General features: G+C 40.0%; 1 long non-coding RNA gene across 1 annotated transcript; it reads right to left on the bottom strand.

Annotated features, from left to right (window-relative positions):
- Window positions 1-750: 750 nt before the first annotated feature.
- LOC144375817 (uncharacterized) lies at window positions 751-18,194 on the bottom strand. The gene is made up of 2 exons (XR_013435682.1): window positions 17,919-18,194; window positions 751-906 (listed from the first exon to the last, which is right to left on the bottom strand). It is a non-coding gene; the product is annotated as an uncharacterized LOC144375817 (long non-coding RNA).
- Between the last annotated feature and the right edge of the window lie 225 nt (window positions 18,195-18,419).

An 18,419-nucleotide genomic window follows, 5' to 3' on the forward strand; every position in this document is an offset into this window, starting at 1 on the left:
AACTAAGACAGAAGTGACTGAAGATTTTAAAGGGAACCAAGAAAAGGATTTGGGGGGGTGGTTCTTGGGGACTGGAAAATCCTAGAAGGGAAGTGAAGCAGAGAATGACTGACAGTGGTTTGGCAAGGTGGTTTGGGATCATGCACATTGCACAGTTCAGGGGTCCTGTGTGCTCTTGAGAAGTGGAGTGAGCTTCAGGGACACAGCCTAGAGCTGATGACCACAGGCTGGTTTTCAATGTCTCCTCTTAGCACCATGTTTGGGGAGTTTAGCTGCATGAGGGTTCACCATCTTCAGTAACTTTGCTATGGAAGGCCACCCAGCTGGTGGGTGGCAGAGTTGGGGGGGTAAGCCTAGGGACTGTGGTAGAACTGGGAAACTGTCTTGTCTGTCTCCAAAGACTTGTTTTCATGTCAGCCTTTCATGTCTTTTACTCAGGGGTTCAGTTCACTCGGTTGCTCCCATGTTTCGGGGCCAGAAATCCTGCCTTACATAGGTTCCCAGAGCGTCCACCTCATGTTTTTCTGCAATCCCAGCCCTGGCCTAAAGAGATGGCCTTGGCTCTTAGTAGTCCCTTCTCCTTACCTCCTGTTGACCTTCTGGACAGCACCTACTTGATGGACAGTACTCAACAAATGGTAATTGAATGAATGAAAGAGTCAACACTGAAATAGGAAGTAGATCGATCCTCCCCCCCCAACCTCTTCTACCTCCTAAGTATTCAGACATGTACTGAGAGAAGACCCTGAATAAACAGCACATTTGATTTCTATTTAATATCCCAATGACAACAGGTCTTCATGCCCTGGCAACACTTTATCCACATTAAAAATAATAATAATAATGCACCCCTCCATGGATGAGAATTAGCTTCTCCTTCCCTGACTCAGGACTCAGCCAAGGTTCCTGGAAAAAAAAAAAGGAGACAACAGGAAAAACTGGAATTATCTGTGAAGGATCCAATCAGTTACAGCCACACCATTTATGTTTTGTAAATCATGAATACAAACCTGTTTCCAATTTTACAAAGTAGAGATACCAAGAGCATCATCGGGAATCACCCAGCCTTATCTATCATCCAAAAGATATGGAGGACCCCTTTGGCACATTCTGGATCTTATCTTTTCTGAGGGTTGAGAAAAAGGTCTGAGTGTTTTCTAATATCTGCTTAAATGCCAAGAGAGTCACCACATTCCCGGCCTCTGGTGAGTCATTTCTGGCTGAAGCCCAGGGAAAACGTGGAGCATCTGAGATCCAGGGGTCTGAGGAGCCACCTTGAAGGGGGTCAGGATGAGGTCATTACCTAGTCTCAGACACCCCCTCCCCATTTTCAAGGGGAAGGGATGATAGAAGAGAAGCAAGACTCAGGAAGCACCACACTGAAAACTTGTAGCACCACCACTGTTGATTTTTATAACCACTCTATGAGGTTAGTATCATTGTCCCCATTTCAGGGGTACAAAGCCAAAGTTTTCAAGGGCACAGCAAGGAGTTTCTGGTCTTCACAGGATTTCTGATCATCATTCAGCCCTCACCTGAAATGGCCTTTTCATGGAGGATCTTCTCTGACCAGCTAAAAGAGCCCAGTCCTGACGCTTGAACTTCCAGTTTTATCTGGAATTATTGTCCTCAGGACTGTCAGTGTTATTTAACGTCTTTGTGTTTTTTAGTTTCTTTGTTTCTTTTCTATCTGTCCAGAATAAATACAATTTCATGAGAAACAAAAGGAGAACTTGATTTTCTGGTTTCCTGCTATGTCCTGAGCCCCCGATCTCTGGATAGTACCTACTACTCAACAAATGAGGATTGAATGAATGAAAGAATAAAACAATGAAATAGGAAGAAGGTCTGGTGCAGTGACCAGGCTCTTCACTAACAAACTAGAGCCACTTTCTCCTCCGTCTCTTGTTTTGACCATTACACATCTTAGGAGAGGAGAACTCCAACCCCTGACATCCCATAAAAGAGCAACACAACTTGTCCAGGTGGGAAGGGTATAGGGACTGGGCACAAGGAAGCAAGCATACTATCTTCATATCTTTGCAAGAAATCCAGAACAAAAATCCCATTTCATTTAACTAGGGGAGACGTGAAGTCAGACTCTTAGTGTATCACAGAGATGGCCCCCACCTGTCACTCCTATTGACTCTTCTGATGGCTTTGCTCAGAAGACACAGCTCAGTCTTACAGGCTGATTCAGAGGAGGGAAAGAAGAACTCTGTTCTCCCCGCAAGATTTAATCTTAGACTCTTCTTCCAAGAACTGATAAAGTACACAGCTGGTAGTGACCTGCCCTGTCTCTGGACTCGCTTGACATTTTTATTTGTTAACTCTCTGAAACCATCTCCTCTACCTCCTCATATCTTCTTCTTTTCTCTCTTGGTCTCAGGACCCAGTAGAATGTCAGGCCCATGGTCGGTGCTCAATACATTTAACTACTTAAAGCCATCAGAATGGAAATTTGTCTATAATTATATGTAGTTGAAATCATCTGTTTGTCTGGTTGTGACATCATCACCCTGTGCATATCTCATCGCCACTGCTGGTCTGTGACATTGTTATAGACAGTGACAGAGCTCTTAATCATCTTTGATTATGTCCCAGACCTGGAAGAGAGCCTGCAAGTGCTAAGTGAAAGAATAAATGGAAATGAGCAAGGGCCAAGATGAACTTGTGAAGAGAATGGAGGTGCAGTGCAGATGGAGATTTGGTCTTGGTTAGGAGGTTATGTCAAGATTACATCGTGTTGAAACATCCAGAACATGTCTGGTATACAGTTGGTGCTCAATAACTGTTCAGGAAAGAAAGGGTGGAATTGTTCTTCAATTCTAGTGGAAATGCTCTTATCTAAAAAATGTCGGCTGCAGCAAAATAACGGGGGGGGGGGGGGTGACGAACAACTTGTGTACATTGATACAGCAGGAGTGGGAGCCGTTTATTGTAGCACAGGAGCGGTATTTATACATTCCACACAGCTTATCTTAATTAGCATAAACTAGATACATCAGTCAACCAATAAGAAATCTCCACACTTAATGGCTCGCTGGCCTTACTTCACAAAACACTCCCTCTGGCATTTTGCCAGGCGCCATCCAGACTTGTTTACAGACTCTAATATTCCCCTGGCAAAATGCCAGGCACCATCCTGACTTGTTTACAGACTCTAACAAGTAAGAAAACCAGGGAAGTCTATTTCTCTTAGTGGTTTTTCCAAAGGGGATTATGGGACAGAGATTTTTCACTTCAAACTCTGCATTTTCTTGTACTGTGTAAGACTTTGAGGTTTTAGTCTCTGGACTAAGTGAGGTTTCGCTGGGTCTCTAGAAATAAAGTGCTTATGTAGATGATGATCACCAGGTGTTCCCAACTTGCTTCATTGCTCAAGGCTCCTGCCACACCCCCACTCGTGACTTTCATGCCCTATCAGAAGCTACAGTCTGCCTTGGCACTCTAAAAGGGTCACCTTCCATGGCCTTGTTCTGGATGTGACGAAGGACCAGAAGAAACCTTTTCAAAGTCAGAACAGAATGCTAGGCTGTTATGAAGCTCCAATCAATATTTCTTTTCAATTTATACATTCTAGAGACATGACTCTCAAAAATGTGGTTTCCAGAAGAGTATCATCAAGGGCAATGGGGAGCTTATTAGATCTACCCTACACCCACCTGCTGAATCAGGTACCTGGAGATGGGCTCAAGGTTCTGGTTCACAAGAAAGTTTGAGGACCAGAGTTCTGGGAGCATGTGCAGTATTCAGCTTTAGTGCATCTCTTCTGAACTGGTTTATCATCTGTCAACTTCCACCCATTGCCTAGTGTCTCAATTACAATTTACATTGGCAAGAACTTTGCCACCTGTAATTCCTCTTCATGAGCATTAACATGTTTGATGTTTGATGAGCAGCTTATGGGTTCAGTAAGGTGGGTGTCATGATCTCCATTTTACTAGTGAAAAACTGAGATTCTTGTCCAGTAATAAATGGTTAGAAAGTGATAAAAGCAAGTTCTTTTTAATTTTAAATTTTGTTCCAAATCTCTCTCCATTTTGCTTGATTTTACAGTTCCCTCACTTTTGTTGCTATGTTTTTCAGTCTCTTCTTCAGTTCCTTGGATTCATGTTGAACTTTTGTCAAAGTTGGCTGCTTGTTTCCACAGAAACTACTTCCAAAACTGATTCCAAAACTCGTTGTTCTATTTCCATCCCATGTGCTTTGAAGAAGCATATCTTGCTGCTTTCAAGACCCAGGACAATGCTTCTCAAACGTTAGTGTTCACGTGAGTCACCGAGGAATCTGGTTAGGATGCAGACCCTGATTCAGGAGGTGTGGCCCAGGGCTGAGGTTCTACCTGTCTAGCTGCATCCAAGTGATACTCTTTGTCTCTGTGCTTAGTGAAGAAGGACAGTAAGACCCTTTGCAGTATAAATTTTCATGTTTTCCTAAAGACACTGCAGGTTTCTTGAAGGCAGAACAAAGCGGGTCTTTATCTTTATATTCCTGGGTTTAAAGATTAGGACCAGTGTTCTGGGAGCATGCACAGTATTCAACTTCAGTGCATCTCTTCTGAACTGGTTTATCATCTGTCAACTTCCACCCATTGCCTAGCGTCTTAATTACAATTTACATTGGCAATAACTTTGCCACTTACAACTCCTCTTTATGCACATTAGCATGTTTGATGTTTATGAGCAGCTTATGGGTTCAGTAAGGTGGGTGTCATGATCTCCATTTTACTAGTGAAAAACTGAGATTCTTGTTCAGTATGAAATGGGAGAGAGGCAAGAAAGGAAATAGGGGGAAAAAGGCATCCACCTTTTTGAGCAGAGAAACAAGAAGGTAAGTTGTTCACTTCCAATATCATGAACCTCACTCCAACCTCAATGTGTCAAAAACAAAAACAAAACCACTCAAAACCAAAGAAACCCTGCAGCTCCTTTGCAATTTTCCAAGTTCAAAGGTAGACAGAGGGGAGGTTCACGGAAGTCAATCAAAACGCTGACTCCTATCTGACTCTCAATATTCAAATGATGTGCATGTGGGTATCTTTCAATATGGAGAAAACGTCAAGTTTGGTTTCGCCCTTAGTGGAATTCCTTCGAGCAACTGTATCAATCCCAAAGAATCCGATTGGGTGGGTCTGATGTCTGTCTGCCTAACATTAGCATTGAGGAGATAATCTCCTTAATGCCATAAATACTCCATCTGAGTATGTACTTTGGCAGGCAAAACTGCCTAAGGTCCCATAAAACAGCTGATGGCCATCTGGCAGAACTATTGACACTGTCAGAAGAAAAGGGACATGGCCAGTAATATACAAGTTGTTCTTACAATCCTCCCCAAGTCGAGTGTGCTGTTTGACAGTCCAGGCAATGGGCAGTCAAGACTCTGTCATTGTTTGAAAATCATTAAAGACCTATGGAGAGAGTTTCCCACTCTGAGCAGAAGAGAAAGAAAGCTGTAGTTACTCAAGTGGTAGCTGTAGAGCTGGTACAGTGAGACTGAGATCAAGGGGTGGCAGAAGGGATGCGTATGTTTCCAAGCTTCTTCTATTTCAAGGATATGACTCCCCTGGCTCCTTGCATTGCTCATGGCTATGACTATAGTTCCCCATTATCCAGGGTTTGCTTTCTTCCATTTCAGTTACCCGTGGCTAACTATAGTCCCAAGATATTAAATGAAAAATTCCAGAAATAATCAATTCCTAGGTTTTAAATTGTACAACATTCTGAGTAGCGTGATGAAACCTCACACCTCCCTGTTCATTCCTGCTCGGAATGTGAATCATCCTTTTGTTCAGAGTATCCATATAGTATATGCTACTTACTTGTTAGTCACTTACTGAGTTATCAGATCAGCTCTCACAGTATCACAAAGCCTATGCCCATGCAGTCCTTATTTTTCTTAATAATGGCCCCCAAACACAAGAGTAGTGATGCTGGAAATTCCGATATGTTAAAGAGAAGCTGTAAAGATTTTTTTTTAAAGTGAAAAGGTGAAAGTTCTCAAAAAGAAAAAAAAATCATATGCTGAGGTTGCTGAAATCTATAGTAATTTATGTTTGTGAATCTCTTATTATGCTTAGTTCCTAAATTAAGCTTCATCAGAAGTAGGTATTATAGAAAAAAAAACAGAATATATGGGCTTCAGTACATTTGCTATTCCTGGCATCTACTGAGCATCTGATAACATATCATCGGATATGAGAATAGAGCTCACTTTCCAGTTTGGAAGAATTCATATGTTTGCTTGGCCTCTTGGGTGAGCATGGAAGTCACCCATCTGCACAGGATTGTTTCTGAGTAAAGTCTGGGTCACCTTAGCTGGGTACCATTGTTACCACCCTTCTCCCCTCCCACTTGTAGGTAGTAGCAAAGTTTTCTCCACTCTGCAGGATTTGTATGGCTGAATGTGTCATGCTTTTAAGCACTCTGAGCCTTTGCACACATTATTCTCTCAACCTAGAATGCTCTTACTTCCTTTTCTCTACCCAATGAGCTCCTATTGGTCCTTCAAAACTCAACAGTACCTGGTGCCTCTCAGAATGTTGCAAGGTTTTGGTTTTATTCCTTTTGACTCATGCCCTCCATCTCCTCATCTCCTCTTTTTATCTATGGTCTCAGAATATCAGGCACATAGTAGATGCTCAACCAATTTTAGATATTTAAATGCTTCCTGATGGAAATCTGTCTACAATTACATGCAACGAAAGAGAAGCCCATTTTTCTCAGGATGAAGTATACAGCTTAATTCTTCCCAGTGTTAGCCTTTAACTATCTAATGAGGGTAAAAAAGGAATGGTTCTAAGGTCCTAGTTACAGTGTCAGATTCTGTTTAAGGGGAAGTCTACAAACTACTGCTCCCATTTGTTATCTCGCCATTTTAGTCTTTATCGTGAACAAAGCACACACACACCATTTGAAAAGCTACTGGGGAATCCCAACCACAAAATTTCCTAAGGGGAAATTTTGAATGATGAATAATGCTTTGAAATTCAATGAAAACTCCCAACCAGGCAGAACCGCCTTAAGCAGAATCGGTCCAGATCCCGAGATGAGGATCTAAGTTCAAGTTGTTCCTTTGGGTGAGATCCAGGATGAATTGGCAGGAAAGAGAGGAAGGGACAAGGAAGGGAGGAGGCCAGATGGAAGGGGGCTGATAAGTAGGCTCCTACTGTCCCAAACTGGGCTTCCTCCCACCAAGAACCTCCAGCTTGCCCTGCACTCAGGTATTCTTTCTCCCAACTCTCCATCCATGCACCAGTTGGGTGGTGGACAGTTAGTTGTTCCCAGTTTGGGGTTACTATGTGTCAAGCTGCTTTAGGTAATTCATGTATTTGTGTGTCCTTGTTTTTGATTCTCCTAGGGAGAGACCTAGGAGAGCAACTGCTGGGCGGAATGGTGAGTCTGTTTCTCACACTGATTTCCAAACTTCTTTATATTCCCACCAGTAACGTAGGAGTGTCCAAAGGCTTCCACGAAGAAAGCAAGCAATGTCTTCAGGGAAATTGCATGGAAAGGGAAGGTGATCCTCAGGGTTATACAAAATTATATACAAGAGGAAGTGAGGGGTAAGGGAAGAATAATACAAGTGGAAGAAATGTTTTGCAGTAGAGGGGGTCGAGAGAGAAGAGGGGAGGGGAGGGGAGGGGAGGGGGGATAGTAGAGAATAGGATAGAGAGCAGAATTCATCAGACACTAGAATGGCAATATGTAAATCAATGGAAATGTAACTGATGTAACTGATGTGATTCAGCAATCTGTATACGGGGTAAAGGTGGGAGTTCATAACCCTTTTGAATCAAACTGTGAAATATGATATATCAAGAAAGATGTAATGTTTTGAACGACCAACAATAATAAAAAAAAATAAAATGCACATCATTCTAAAAAAAAAAAAAAGAAGAGCCAATCATCTGTGTATTTTCTCATATGATTCAGGGGGATGGCGGGAGTTGTGCTTTGAGAAATCTATGCCTCCCCAAGAGTGTCAAAGATTATCTTCTCATTTTTCCCCTTAAGGTTTTAGTTTTAACTCTTTAATTTAGTTCTGTGATCCATTTTGAGTTGATTTTTCATGGGGGTGTGAAACAGGTTTGAGATGAATCAATCTTTATCACCTATAATTGTTTATCTATCTATTGGCAAAAATGAATAGCCAGTGGGTCTAGCACCATTTATTGAAAACACTATCTTTCCTCCACGAACTATATTAGTAATTTTCCTTAATCTATCACCTATGCTTGTGTCTATTTCTGGACTCTGCTTTCTGGGTCTATGTTTCTGCCTTTGGACAGTTACCACAGCTTTCAGGATCACTGCAGCTTTGGAGTAAATACTGAAATCAGGTAGTACGTATTCTCCAGTTTTGTTATTTTTCAACGTTCCTTTGACTATTCCAGGTGTTTTGCAATTTAATATAAAATTTAAAACTAGTCTGTCAAATTCTACAAATAAATGCCTGATCTCATTTTCTTTTTCTTTTATATCAGCCATTGAACCTAGGGATGCTTAGCTACAGAGCCACATCTCCAATCCTTTTTATTTTTTTCATTTGGAGACAGGGTCTTGCTAAGTTCGCATCATTTTGATAGGATTGTGCAGACACTTTTTATCAATTTTATGATAATTGCTACCTTAATAATATGTATTCTAATCCATGTCTTCTTCATACTCTCATAGCAATGTTTTGTCATTTGTAATGTGCAGATATTGTGTACATTTAATAAAATTTAACGAAACTCTCTCACATTTTTATTCTATGGTAAAGGGCATTGATTTTATTTTAATTTCCAGTGTGACTAAGTTTAAAAAATGTATTCTTAGATTGTCATATTTAAATGTATTTATGGATATAGGATTATAGATTTTGTTTTGCATATTATTTACAAATTATATTGTACCAGATGGATTTGAAAAGTTTATAAAAACATTTAAAATTAAAAAAATTAGAAGAAGAGAAAGAAATTAAAGAAAATAAAAAGGAAAGGGACTTCTAGTAGACCCAGGCACGAAGCGAATACACACATATTTTATATGGTCCATCACCTCCTTCCTTGATGACAATGTGAAAAGTGACATTGGACTGTAAATAATTCAGGGCTGCTTTCAGTGACAAATAAAATACTTCTCTAAAAAAGCACAATTACTTCTCGTACTTTTCTCTAGCAGGTCCTCAAAATCCAGGTATATTGTATTATAGAATTTAACATAACATAGAAGGTATTCAACTATGTTGAAGGTATATTGAGTTTTCAGGGTGTTTTTTTTCCCTTAGATCACGTAAAAATAAAGAATGGCCATGGTAGAAGCTGTTATATTTGACTCCAACCTTATGAGAAATCCCGAGCCAGAACCACAAACTAGGCTTATCCTGAATTCCTTATCCTGAGACACTGGGTGAGATGATGTTGGTTGTATCAACTGTTGTGTTTGGGGAGCTCAGTATGCAGCAATACATAACTAACACAGATTTTGGTCCCCAACTACCATTTATTAAAAGTGGCATTTATGTAGTGCTTATTTCATGCCAGGCATTTTACAAAGTGCTGTGTAACTATCAGCCTATTTAATTCTCATGTTACATTAGGAGGAAAGAACCATGATTGGACCAGTGAGGAAAATGAAGACTAGAAGTACTTAGACCAAATCAAGCCCCGGAAATCTGATTGTGAACTTGGGGCTTTTATCATCCTGATATTCAGTCTCCTTGTTCATGTCTCTCTGTGGGATCACACAATGGGTCCTTTATGGTATGCTTTCTTATTGGGGACACTGTTGCCCCAAGAGAGTGAAAACTAGGTAGTTCTTGAAAGGTGTGTGTGTGGTGTGGTGGGGGGGGGGGACCTAAATTATACAATGATCATAACCCTCTCCAGTTCAATCCTTCCTGAAAAAATTTTATTTCTAGTTATCTAATTTCTTTTATTAGGGAGAATTTAAATTAAATTTCTCTTTTTAAGGAAGCAATAATGAGAACTAAATGGTAAACATTGCTTTATGACAAAGACCCATTTCAGACTTCTTTAGGGTCCATGATCTTAAAGAAAATTTCTAATGAAAAGTTCATGCTTGGTTAGGACTATTGGATCAATAGATTCTGGTCTGTGAGTTTCAGATCTCTACTTTGAAAATGATACCTACAGAAATAAATAAATGACACAAACTAAAGGATGCTCCAGGATCCACAGGAAACTAAGTCTCCTGCTCAGACTGAAGACAGAAGCAGCCCTGTGAATAATACTCTTGAGGATGAGGGTCTAGGGTGGGCGGACATGGATACCACCTGTCAGTAACTGATGGAAAATATTAGTTTACATTCTTGAGTTCCCTGTGGACTGACCTTATTATGTCTGAGCAACGTGTTTTGCCACACTTGCTAATCTGCGGATTTCTCAAAGCAGATAATTAGTCCAGACAGCTATAGCTCACAGTGAAATGAGCTTAAAGTCTTCAGGAACTACAGCAGGTGTCTGAGGGGTCTGTAACTCCAATATGACCCACTACTGCCCAAACCTAGGGGAAGATCGTCCTCTGGAGCAGTCACCCATTGATGCCCAAAGTTAGGGCTGTTACCCCGGTGACCCTCCAGTCTGAGATAAGGCAGAAGTGGAATGGCAAGAGCTTGCCTATTCCTTTGAATTACTCCATCCTAGGCATTTGACTAGATCCAGACTTATGGATGTCATTTTATAAGGATGCTAACAGAGACTCAGCAGGACAGATTGAACTACCCAGAGTAGCCCAGTGGACCAGGTCTTTGAGCACTAGCCCACACTGTCTCTCTATGGGGATGTTTACTCTTTGCTGCTGGATGCTTGGGGCGATGAGCTTAAAGAAGCCTAGTTATTTTCTCCTGTCAAGTTCATGGCTTCTCCCTCCACATTCTCCCTCCCCACCCGCTTTCTGTCTGGTTTGAGTTTATTGTCAAAACACGCCCAGCCAAATTACTTGTCTGCAGACATTTTTGCTGGCCTTCGTGTATCCACAAGAGAGCTGCTAATGATTACCCTTCCTCCCCGTACTTAGCTCATCCTCGGAAGGAACTGCTCATTATCATTCTCTTGACTGCAGCCTGAACTGTCTGCAAACAGTCAGGCAGGCAGGATTCCGGCAGCAATGGAAATGAAGTCCCGCCATTTTTTTTCCCCCACTGGCTCAATTCTCCACCAGAAGCAGCAGTCAGCTCTTGGGGAGCTGTGTGTGTCTGGACCCTCACACTTTGGGGCTCCTTGGAGCTTGAGGGAGGGGTGAGTAGGTGAGGACCAAGGAAAGGGGGCACTTTGATTCACAGTTGACTTCCTACAGTCTTCTGACTAGAACAAACTACATCATTTGGGGGACTTGGTACAAAGTGAATATGTCGGATCCTTAGCTCAAAAAGTGGGAAAAAAATTTACCTTTTCTTTCCTCCTGTAGTTTCAATTTGTCATGATTTTAAAATTTACTATTTAAAAGTTATTATTTATTATAAGCATACATTTTAACATTTGTCTTTATATGGAGCAATGTCAGTTTTTAAATGCAAATATAAGGGCGTTTGACTACCATGCAGAATCACCCAAATTTCACAGTTATACCAGTAGCTGGTCCATGCATATGCTACAGTGGATACCTGAAGTAAAGTACCTCAACTGTTTTCATGTCACTTCTTGGTACCTGCATATTTTTACTGACACGCTCTACCTTTGGCTTTCTGGTGAGTAAAGAAGAATTGAAAGAAAAAGAAATGTTTTCTTTCCTTCCAGCATGGCTCTAACTCCAAATCCTTGTATTTTATGCACACATCATGCCTAGTATTAAAGTACTTAAAACCAAGAACATACTCTTAACAGAAATTCTAGAAAATACAGAGAAACAAAATATTATCCTTCACCTCATCAATGGGAGAGAAACACTGTTTTTTCCTTCCAGAATTACTACCTGTCCTTCTGATCTTTAAACACAGACAAATGTGTGATATTCTAAATACTGTGATAGCATGAGCATTAATCAAGTTTTGTTGACTGCTGCACCATTGGGTATAATTGAGCTGAAAATCAACCCTAAGAAAATCATGTGATTTTTATATAAATTATACAACATGATATATGCAGTTTAGTGATCTAATTTTTTTAGCTTAAACATGTTTTTCATTTAAAAGTCAGCAGTCAGAGGGACCAATGCTCACTTTCTCTCTTTTTGCTTTCTATATTTTCCTTGACCATTCCATTTATTCTCGTGGCTTCAATAAACATCTATATGTTCACTGTCAGATTTTACCTCTTGCACAATTTTCTTTTTTGAGGCATTAGCCCTCTCTACGAAGCTATCAATCAGATATCTCCATGTGAATGTCCTTCCAGGTACTTCAATCTTAATATATCCAAGACTGAACTCATGATGTTCTTCTTTCAACTCTTGAGAAAATGGCACCCAAATCCACGCAGAATTTCCAACAAGATTCTTGACTCCCTCTTCATCCTCAGCACCCATAACTCACCAGTGAGCAAGATGGATGGATTTCATTCCTAAACATCCCTTGAACACAACCCTTTTCATTGTGTCCACTGCATTCTCTCTAGATCAAGCCACCCTCATTTGTCACTTGTACATTTCCCACCTGGGACCTCCTGCTATCTTCATTCTCATGAAGGTCAGAAAGAACAAATAGCAAAATAATATTTAAAACTTTTAAGCTTGGCTGTCACGTGCTCACCTGTGCTTCCTAACACTTATATGAGAAATACTGCACATGGAATTAGGCTTGTAGCTCCCAGAAAGGACCAAATTTTGCATTTCTCTAGTTGCTAGAGATGTTGAATCTTTTTTTCATTTATTTTTTGACCATTCATATTTCTTCTTCTATGAAGTACCTGTTCAGTTCCTTTGACTATTAATTGATTGGTTTATTAATTTTTTTTGGCGTTAACATTTTTTGAGTTCTTTATGTATCCTGGAGATTAATACTCTATCTGAGGTACAGCTGACAAAGATTTTCCCCCATTCCCTACACTCTCTCTTCATATTCTTAATTGTTACCGTTATTGAGAAGAAGCTTTTTAGTTTGATACCATCCCAATTATGGATTCTTGATTATCTCACTTCAGTCAGAATGACAATTATTAAGAATACATGTAACAATAAATGTTGGTGAAGATGTGGGGGAAAAGGTACACACATACATTGTCGGTGGGCCTGCAAATTGGAGCTACCACTCTGGAAAGCAGTACGGAGATTCCGCAGAAAACTTGGAATGGAACTACCATTTGACCTAGTTATCCCACTCCTCGGTCTATAACCAAAGGACATAAAATCAGCGTACTACAGTGACACAGCCACATCAATACTTATGGAAGCGCTAATCACAATAGCTAAGCTATGGAACCAACCTGGATGCCCTTCAACAGATGAATAAAGAAAATGTGGCCTATATACACAATGGCATATTACTCAGCAATAAAAGAGAATAAAATCATGGCATTTGCAGGTAAATGGATGAAGTTGGAGAAGATAATGCTAAGTGAAGTTAGCCAATCCCAAAAAAACAAAGGCCAAATGTTTTCTCTGATATGCAGATGTTAACACACAATAAGGGGGAGCAGAGGGAAGATTAGTAATTCATTGGATTAGACAAAGGAGAATAAAGGGAGTGGGGATGGGAATAGGAAAGACAGTTGAATGAATTGGACATAACTTTCCTATGTTTATATATGAATATGCAACCAGTAAAATTCCAGATCATGTACAACCACAAGAATGGGATTCTAATTAGAATAAGTTAGACTCCGTGCATGTTTCACATATCAAAATACATTCTACTATATCATTTATCTAAAAAGAACATTTTTTAAAGGACCACATTTTGAAAGTGAAAAGTCAAAAATTCCACTTTTCATCCTAAAAATGACTCACAAACTAAAATTATATGATAATTGCTTAGTCTAAAATTCTGTTTATATGCAAGGACTTTTGTTGAATGAAAAAGAGTTTTAAATCCTCAAAGGCTAAGAGCCTGAAGAACTTAGAGCATAAAGTTCCTGCTGTCATCTTAGAGGTAGGAAGAGCCATGTGTGTAAGAACTAAGCACCCTCCCAAAAGACACGAAAATAAAGAATCAGGGGCGGCAAGGTGAGATTGCTCACCTTGCAATAAAAAGAGCAGGCAAATGATAGAAACTCCATATAATTTCAGGAAGATTCCAGTATGCAGTATGCATCACTTTCTAGGGTCTATCCTAGGAGTATTTCAAGGTACCTAAGGTGACCTAATAGTCCCCCTACTGTGCAATAGAACACCAGATCATATGTAGCACAATCCTGGGCAGAAAATTAACCAAAGAGAGAAATCAGACAATCATCCCAATAAGAGACAGAACAAACATTTGATAAAGCAAGTCATCCAAGATGAAAACAATCCTAGCAAACCAGGAGTGGGATATGGTATGTAATACGATAAAGAGGAAGCACTTTAAGCTTACCGCAAGGGAGGATTAGATATTATCATATTTAATAACAAAGTGATGAGAGTTTTCTTTTTTTTTTTTTTAGTTTGGGAGTAAAATAGGGATATACTTTCCACTTATATCTAACACCACCGTGGATGTACTATTACCTTACACAAGAAAGAGCAAGGAAAAAAAAAAAAAACCTTGAGGATTATAAAGGAAGAGAAAAATTGCCACTTTTCAAAGATAGTATGATGATACAGCTAGAAAATGAAAAAATGAACTAGAGTTAAATTATTAAATTAGCAGGATGGGGAAATCTCATGAAACATTATTGTAACATTATTATTGTAAACAATAGTCACCTTATTGTGCAATACAACACCAGAATCTATTCTCCATCACACTGTAACTTTTTATGTTGACAAACCTCTGCCCAGCCTACCCCTTCCCTCCCCAGATGCTTGTAACCACTATTCTATTCTTAACTCCTATGAGAACATCTATTTTAGACTCCACTTATGAGTGAGATCATGCAGCATCTGTCTTTCTGTGCATGGATTATTTCACTATAACATAATGTCCTCCAGTTCATCCACTTTGCAAAGGACAAGATTTCATCTTTTTATGGCTGAATAGTATTCTATGGCGTGGGTATGTGTGTGTGCTAATTACCCTGATTCAATCCTCATGCAATTTATATTTGTATTAAAATATCACATGGTGCTCCCTATATATGTAAAAATTAATATGTCATCAAAAATAAAACTTTATTGAAAAATACCATTATTACTAGGTGGTGCCTATATCTATAGAAGGATTCTTCCTTGGGCCCCTTAGTAGAGTCATCCCTTTCTTGAGAACTAGGGCCAGTAATCCAACAAAACCTAAAGTTGCAGGGACAATAGTACAAATTCCCAAAGTGGGTCATGGGGGGGATTGATGAGATGGGCCATTCTTTTTATGCTCTTTGATTCCTGGCTTTCTGGGTTTTATCTATTGCAGATCTGGCGCCACATGATGCAATGTGTCTTGTAGTTCAATGTGCATCAGAATCATCTAGAAAGAAACCTTTGGTGTGCCTTTTAGTCACTCAGCAGACATATCAGTTGTTAGATTGACTGTTGAGCTATTGCAAGGCTTGTATTCAAGCAACTCTTATGTAGTAGTCTATCACTGTTATAATGTGCCACAGTGCATATATCATTCACTTCCATTCACCTCATCATGCAAGTGTTAGATCATCTCAAACCACAAGAAGAAGGGTAAGCACAGTACAATTAGCTATTTTCAGAGAGAAAGATCCAACTCAATTAATATTTATTACAATCATTACAATTGTTCTATTTTATTATTAACTATTGTTAATCTCATTCAGTGACTAATTTTTAAATTAAATTTTGTCATAGGTATGTATTTATACAAAAAACATATAGTATGCACAGGGTTCAGTGTTATCTACAGTTTATCTACTCTCTGTGGATTTTGGAATGCAGCCCCTTCAGAAAAGGGGAGACTACTGCATAAAATTTACTGATTTGTTGTGTTAATTATTTACTATCCGTTTCTTTCCAGTAGATGCTTAGCTCCACAGAGGCAGAAATTATGATCTTTTTTATTCACAGAATTCTCCCAAACATTGAAATGGCTGGCACACAATATTTGTTTATTGGTAAATATTTGAAAAATCACCCCTGATGGAAAATTTTGCAAAGAAAAAGATGTCAGAGGACTGGTGTGAAAACGAACTGCTTTCTCTTGATTAAGAGAGATGCCTTTGGGATGTCTGGTTACTCCCTAATGAAAGATAATTGATATCTCCCCTTTTACTTGCTTAAGGAGCAAATGAAGATCATATTTCTTAGATGTTTACATCACGACTCCCAGGCCTTATCCCACAAATTGGAAGAATGGTATTTTTTTCTCTCCTTTCCCAAATAAGTCCAAAACCCATGAGCTAATCTGCTTAGTACAAAAGAATCTGTGCCACTCAAAATTGCCTCACCAGTAAAAGCCTGGCAGGTCCACTAAAAGGGTCTTGTGTTTAGTTAGTGTTTAGATGCTTGCAACCGTCTTCTTGCTGCTATGACATACTACCTGAGACTGGGATAATTTAGAAAGTAAAGAACAGAAACTTATTTCTCACAGTTTTGGGGGGCTAAGACGTGAAAGATCACAGGACTGCTTCTGGTGAGGACCTTCTTCCTGCATCATCACATGGCAGAAGCCAACACATGGTGAGAGAACATGGGAGTATAGGAAAATTATTGCAAGTAAGAAAGTAGAAGAGGTTATCACTAACTATCTCATAAAAACAGAATCAGTCCATACATGAGGGCCAAGTCCTCATGACCTCAATACCTATTATGAAACCATTAGGCTTCCACTCAACTTTTGGAGGGGATATTTCATCTATAGCAGCTGCCAGGCTCAGACTGAAGAGAGGCTGTTCTCACTGTGGATGATGCTCATAAAATGTCGGGGATACCAACTCTACAGCTCTTCTATAAAATAGGCACAAATGCAAACAAGGGAGAAAGAAAAGAAGGTGTATGTCTTCTCAAAGAAAAAAGGCTGTGTGATGATGTGCATTCCTACTCTGAAGCCAGGTATCAGCAGGCAAGTATACCCTGACTCTTAGAAAGATTCCTGTCAGGGACCAATAAGCTCATTTGTGGGCCATGGTCCTCAGTGGGGTCACCTCAGAACTTCAGAGGTTGTAATAATTTTGAATTGGACATCAAAGGAGTGAAGTGTTCCTCTCTTGCTTGTTAGAAGTTCTTGCTACTAGAGGAAGAGGGACGGTACTAGCATCTACTCCTGATATAATCATGTATTCGGTCATTGATGACACAGGGACTCTGGTGACCTCGCCAGAACAAAAGAGAACATCCCAAAGTGTCCTCATTGCTCTCCCCACTTGGAAAAAGGAAATGTTATTCTCATTGTAAAGATGATCTCCAAGCAGAAATTAGCAGCCCCCTCCAGCTCTGGATTCATTATCCTAAGCCTATGACAGGAAAGTAAACACACATTAGGATGTTAGCAAGTAGAAGGTGAATTCCACTGTGTGTTCCAATGGCTTCTTAAGTAACCAAGGTATTTCCATATAATTCCTTTTTTTTTTCCTTTCAAAATAAATAAGAACTCCCTTAGTCTCTATTAATTCTTAAAAAGCATCAATTACATCCAAAACACTATTTTCTATCCATTACTTGTTATAGTTGCCAAACGGAAGATTTTTTTCTTCCCCAGAGCCATCTCACTCACTCATCAGGCTGGAAACAGGAAAGAGGAACATTCCAGAAGAGAAATCCTTAAATCCCCTAAGAGCCTCTTAAAGTGGGCCATGCCTGCCTCTGGTGGGATCCAACGAGATCTTTACATGCAACGCTCAGGCTCTTTTAAAATTTCAAATAGAAATTATTCCATCCCGGTTAGACTGCTGTCATGGTGTTTTACAATATGGGCACTTCTTAGTCATGAATCCCACGACTAACCTCCGTTCTGGAACCAATGGACACCACATCTTCTTTTAGGAATGAAAGGAAAGTTCTTTTCAGAGGTCCAGGAAAGATGGATGACCGACATCCAGGTAAGATGCAAACTTTTCACCTGCTTCTCGGATGCTTGTCTCTACCCCCTGCTTGAAGGGAAAATGGGTGGAGAAAGGGAAGAAGCAAATCAGAGGGAATCAAAGGGTGATTGGTTGGTCCCAAATGGCTGTGGGCTTGCTCTAAAACGGAGGAGTAGCGGAGTGTGATGGTGCACACGTGTAATCCCAGTGACTCGGGAGGCTGAAGCAAGAGGATGGCAAATTTGAGGCCAGCCTGAGCAACTCAGTAGGACCTATGTCAAAATAAATTTCTAGGAAAGGAGCAGGGATGTAGAGCGCTTACCCAGCATGCACAAAGCCCTGGGTTCAATCCCTGGTACCACACAAAAACCAAGGGGCAACAGCAAAGCCTCCCACCCTGCAAAAAAGCATCATTCCTCTTTGC

The sequence above is a fragment of the Ictidomys tridecemlineatus genome, chromosome 3 (genome assembly GCF_052094955.1).
Source record: "Ictidomys tridecemlineatus isolate mIctTri1 chromosome 3, mIctTri1.hap1, whole genome shotgun sequence".
In the NCBI taxonomy this organism is placed as follows: Eukaryota; Metazoa; Chordata; class Mammalia; order Rodentia; family Sciuridae; genus Ictidomys; species Ictidomys tridecemlineatus.